At 45.2% G+C, this 6,000-nt stretch overlaps 1 protein-coding gene across 2 annotated transcripts in view; it reads right to left on the minus strand.

Moving 5' to 3' along the window:
- Window positions 1-5,147, minus strand: part of PGAP4 (post-GPI attachment to proteins GalNAc transferase 4) — a 28,398-nt gene extending 23,251 nt beyond the window's left edge. For both annotated transcript variants that reach the window (XM_044940349.2, XR_006550109.2), the window contains exon 1: window positions 4,591-5,147. The gene's annotated coding sequence lies outside the window, so the exon portion shown is untranslated. The remainder of the gene's footprint in view (window positions 1-4,590) is intronic.
- Between the last annotated feature and the right edge of the window lie 853 nt (window positions 5,148-6,000).

Genomic DNA, 6,000 nt, shown 5'->3' on the forward strand with positions numbered 1-6,000 from the left:
TTATTAAATCCATTTTATATCCGAAAAAAATTAAGGAACAATTAACTTGTACCCAAGGTTAGCAAAGCTTTAAATAGGTGGCAAAACTTGAAAAGCAAGCAGACTGTTTACAGAACTCATGTTCTCAACCATTATGCAATATTGTCTCTGCATAGATTGGAAAGCCAAGAAAATCCACTGGAAGATGATTAGAAATGGTACAGACTTTCAGAATGTGTTTGGTAGCAGAATTAGTATGCAAAGATAATATATGCTATGATCTGTGTGTGTGCTCACTCAGTCATGTCTGACTCAAATTCCACGGACTGCAGCCCACCAGGCTTTTCTGTCCATGGAATTTTCCAGGCAAGAATCCTGGAGTGGGTTGCCATTTCTTGCTCCAGGGGATCTTCCCAACTCAGGTACTGAACCCAGGTCTCCAGCATTGCAGGCAGAGTCTCTCTACCATCTGAGCCACCAGGGAAGCTCTGTCTCTTGAATCTCCTGCATTGGCAGGGGATTCTTTTTACCACTGTGCCACCTGGGAAGCCCTATGTAGTTACACACTACATAATCATATATATATGATTTCACATAATCATATATGCTTTCATATAATCAGACTATTACTAATCAATGGGATAAAACATCTCCATCAAAATGGTCTAAAAAAGAAACCAGAAATATCTAGAATAAACTTAAAAAATATGTAGAATATACACTTCTATAAAATCCCACTGAAGGACACTGTAAAAGTCTAATAAATAAATGGATAAAAGTAACATCTTCTCTGCTGAGAACCCTCACTAATAAAAGAGGAGATGGAGGTCTCTTGCTCCAAAATCAATCTCTACATTTAAGATAACATCAATTCAATTTTCTTTGAGAGAGTGAGCCAGTACAGTAAATGGCACTTTTATATAAATTGGTGTGACCTTTAGAGAGAAATTTTGGATGGTATCTATAAAAATTTTATATGTGCATCTCCTTTGACATAGAAATTCTACTTCTAGCAATCTACTCTGCAGAAATGCCAACACATGCTACCAAACATAGACAAGGAATGTTCATAGAAATTTTGCTTGAAAGTAAGAAAGAGAGGGAGAAAGACGGGGAGAGGAATAGATGGAGGGCAGGGCATCAAGATGGCTAGACAAACTACAGGAAAGGATAGACAAACTACAGGGAAAGGAAATGGCCAACAACAGGGAACAATGTTTAGATAATAACATATGGGGATGATATGGACACATTAAAAAGAAAAAGAAGGGTTTAAATATACTGACATTTAAAAAGCCTTACCTAAATCTCTGCTATGGAATGAATGTTTGTGTTCTTCATCCCCAAATTCATAATCAAAATCTGAACACCTGATGTGATGATGTTTGGAGATGGGGTCTTTAGGAGATATTAAGGTCATGCCCCTGGAACTCTTTTACTGGGACTAGTGCCCTTATTAGAAAAGGCAGAAGACAGCTTGCTTTCTCTATCCTCTGCCAGTGAGTACAAATCAGGAAGGCAGCCATCCATAAACCAGGAAAAGGGCCACTTATCAGAACCCAACTACTCTGGCACCACCCTAATCTCAGACTTCAGACTCCAGAATTGTGGGACATGAATGTTCTGCTTAAGCCACCCAGTTTATGGTAATTCATTGTATCGAACAAAGCAGTTTGAAAGTCTCTAATTGAAAAATGTAAACTATGTCAGTGCAAATTGTAGAAAAGGGTACATGGTATGATCATTTTATTTTTAATATGGAGTATAATTTAGTGAAGGAGAGATGAAGGTATGAGGGATGGAGGGTTCCACTCTTGCTTTCTACCTTCTGAAAGCACATGCATTACTTCTATGATCACAGTTAAAAGTTTAATTCAACCAATTCTGAGTCTTGTACCAGGCACTGGGGTAGTGAATGTGCCACTCAGGGGACCTACTCTCAGGACCCTAATTATCAAAGATCCTATAGGAATCCAAAGATGATTTGTTCCTTTTGGTGGAGCAGAGACAGGATGGATAATTTGACCAAAGTGTGGGGGTTCCCATGTGGCTCGGTGGTAAAGAACTCTCCTGACAATGCAGGAAATGCAGGAGACTTGAATTTGATGCCTGGGTAGGGAAGATGCCCTGGAGGAGGAAATGGCAACCCACTCCAGTATTCTTGCTTGGGAAATTCCATGAACAGAGGAGCCTGGTGGGCTACAGTCCATACAGTTGAAAAGAGCTGGACACTGAGCGATGGAGCATGCATGCAAACTATATCTTAATAAAACTGATTTTTTAAAAAAGGCAGGTGGATGATACTGGGTAATAACAAAGATATTAAATTTGTTATAAAACTTGAGTAATTAAAATAACATGGCCCTGGCACCGAAATATACCAATGCTAATGCTATGCTAAGTCACTTCAGTCGTGTCCGACTCTGTATGACCCCATAGACGGCAGCCCACCAGGCTCCGCCGTCCCTGGGATTCTCCAGGCAAGAATACTGGAGTGGGTTGCCATTTCCTTCTCCAATGCAGGAAAGTGAAAAGTGAAAGTGAAGTCGCTCAGTCGTGTCCGACTCTTAGCGACCCCATGGACTGCAGCCTACCAGGCTCCTCTGTCCATGGATTTTCCAGGCAAGAGTACTGGAGTGGGGTGCCATTGCCTTCTCCGGAAATATACCAATAGACACATGCAAAAATCTGCAGACATAAATATATAATAATTTAATGTACCATAATTGTAGCAGTCTAAATCAGGCATAAAAAATGAACTTAGCTTTGCAGCAACTGGCTACCATTTACAAAAAGTAATTAGCTCTCCACTTTACATCTTAAATTAGAATAAATGACACATTAAAATTTTTCAACAAAAGCTTAAAAATACCTGAAGAAAATATAGGTGAATATTTATACAAACTTGAGTTAGGAAAGGCCTTTCTCAGCAAGACTCTTAAGCAGAACCATAAAGAAAAAGAATAGGACTGAATGGCCAAAGATGAAAAGCTGACCCCCCAAAGAAACAAACAAAAAAACATGTTGATGTATGGCAGAAACCAACACAATATTGTAATTATCTTTTAATTAAAAATAAATCTTAAAAAATTAGGCAAAAGACTGTGCAACACAGATGACAGAATTACTATCAGTACTTTAATGTGTAATATACAACATGCACTTAAAACTCATGAACAGAAAGACACTCTGACTGAAAGAGGTAAGAGAATTAATAGTCAGTTCACTCACACAAATGCAAAAGGCCAATACAGAGAGGAAAAAGCTGATTACCTCTGGATAATCAGACATACAAATTGAAATAATTTTTTTTTGCCCACCTTACTGGTTTAAATGTGTGCATGCAGAGAAATTTTTAAGATACCTAGGAAAAAAACAATCCAGGAGATGAAGTTTTAAGTTATTTTCTTCTTTACATTTTTCTGTTTCTTGAATGTTTTGTAATAAGCTTATCCTTTTAAAAAAATTCGAATTTTAATAACGGTAAACAAACATGGTCTTATCTTCTCACCTAAAATATCTGGTGTCGGGCACTCTAGAAATGCATTCCTAAAAGCCAATTTCCCCTGAGAAGGTTTAGTTCTCTAGGGGAAACGCGCGCACGCCTACGCGCGCACACCAACGCCTGCAGGTTTTTGCTAATGGTCCGCATAGTGAGATCATCATTGGATCCGCCCTTGTGTCCCTTCACCTCCAGGGAGAACAAGAGACAAGCAAGGCCTGGCGGGGTTACACCCACCCTCCAATTCTCGCCCTGGATACTGCGGGCGCAGTGCGGCAACTGGCAACGCCCGTACACAGAGACCAGGAAAAGGGCGAGGCGAGGCGGGGTGGTCCTAACTATCCCTCAAGGAAAGAGAATGGCAGCGGAGGACCAGTCTTGGATTTAGGTCTGCCACCGACCGTGGGCAGTCCCCGCGGCGCTCCGGTCTCAGTTTCCCTACCCGTAGGAGGATACTAACAGTCTAAATCGCGGCGTTGCCTCCCAGGCGTCCTGTCTTTCCCGGAGCTGGGAAGGACGCCTTCCTCTGCCCCGTTGACCTTCCTCGGTCTCGGGGCTGCGAGGTCGCCTGCAGAAACCCAACGCCGCAGCAGGGCGTTTGTCCGTGCTCTGGGCTGGCCCGAGGCGCGGGCAGATATAGCAGCGAGCGGGCGGCCATTAGGCGATCCACCCTTAGGGTGCTGGGCCCAGCCAGGCTAGGCAAGCAGCAGAATCTTACCTGGACTCGTACATGCCCGGCTCGCGCCTTTCCGTCGGCCTAGCGGCGCCAAGGCAACAGGCGAGGGGTAGGGAGGCGTCCTTGCTGCGACACGCAGTCATCCCTGCGCGGATGCCGGCCCAGGCCGTGCGGGGGACGCCCTTCTGGGGTCTCCACATTCCTCCCGCAGGAAGCAGCCGGCCCCACTAGCGGGGCCGCACTGAAGCAGCCCGCCAAAGCGCACCGCCGGGGGCACAGGCCCTCCCAGGCTCTCCAGCCCCTGCAACTGCTCTCCGCGTGCCGGCTGCAGCAACCCTAATCCATTTTCCCTCGCTCTGGAGACATCTCCCGGGTGGGCGCTCTGGTCATGATGCCAAAGGGGCAGAGCAGATCGTTCGCAGCGGGAACCTACCGGGTGAGAGCGGTCAGCTCGGTTCTCTGAGCACGCTGACGGCCACTGCCGAAGTCGCCTAGGCTGTCTGGCTCATGACCACGGAGGAGCCATCGCTGGACCTTGAGGCCTCGGAGGAGCGGCCGCCGCAGGACTTGGACGCGCGCGGAAGCCTCATCTCCCACGGCGCAGCTCTGGCGCGGTCCCCTCGCTCTGGCAGGCCATGTGACCTGCGAGCTGGGGAGCGACCGCAGCCCCCAAAAGCCAGCTTGAGGAAAAAAGGACGGCAAAAGGCGCCAACTGATGGGCAGAAAGGGAAAAACAGGCTCCGCGCAAAGGAGGTTGAAATGCTGGGATTAAGTATCTGCACGGTTCACAGTCCCAGCTGGCCATTAAACGTGTTCTCTGTGGGAGATTTGTTTTTGCCAATAACAAAAATAATAGCGGACACCGCTTCCACCCCTAATCCCCACCGTACCCCCGTTATGCCAAAGACGCTCTATGAAAACTCCTCTTTCACTTTACTCCTGTACTTTTAAGAGACTGTTAGCCCAATTTTCTGTTTTATTGACTATGCCAAAGGCTTTGACTGTGTGGGTCACAATAAACTGTGGAAAATTCTGAAAGAGATGGGAATACCAGACCACCTGACCTGCCTCTTGAGAAACCGGTATGCAGGTCAGAAAGCAACAGTTAGAACTGGACATGGAACAACAGACTGGTTCCAAATAGGAAAAGGAGTACGTCAAGGCTGTATATTGTCACCCTGCTTATTTAACTTCTATGCAGAGTACATCATGAGAAACGCTGGGCTGGAAGAAGCACAAGCTGGAATCAAGATTGCAGGGAGAAATATCAATAACCTCAGATATGCAGATGACACCACCCTTATGGCAGAAAGTGAAGCCTCTTGATGAAAGTGAAAGTGGAGAGTGGAAGAGTTGGCTTGAAGCTCAACATTCAGAAAACGAAGATCATGGCATCTGGTCGCATCACTTCATGGGAAATAGATGGGGAAACAGTGGAAACAGTGTCAGACTTTATTTTGGGGGGCTCCAAAATCACTGCAGATGGTAACTGCAGCCATGAAATTAAAAGACGCTTACTCCTTGGAAGGAAAGTTATGACCAACCTAGATAGCATATTGAAAAGCAGAGACATTACTTTGCCAACAAAGGTCCATCTAGTCAAGGCTATGGTTTTTCCAGTGGTCATGTACGGATGTGAGAGTTGGACTGTGAAGAAAGCTGAGCGCCGAAGAATTGATGCTTTTGAACTGTGGTGTTGGAGAAGACTCTTGAGAGTCCCTTGGACTGCAAGGAGATCCAACCAGTCCATTTTGAAGGAGATCAGCCCTGGGATTTCTTTGGAAGGAATGATGCTAAAGCTGAAACTCCAGTACTTTGGCCACCTCATGTGAAGAGTTGACTC

The sequence above is a fragment of the Bubalus bubalis genome, chromosome 3 (genome assembly GCF_019923935.1).
Source record: "Bubalus bubalis isolate 160015118507 breed Murrah chromosome 3, NDDB_SH_1, whole genome shotgun sequence".
In the NCBI taxonomy this organism is placed as follows: Eukaryota; Metazoa; Chordata; class Mammalia; order Artiodactyla; family Bovidae; genus Bubalus; species Bubalus bubalis.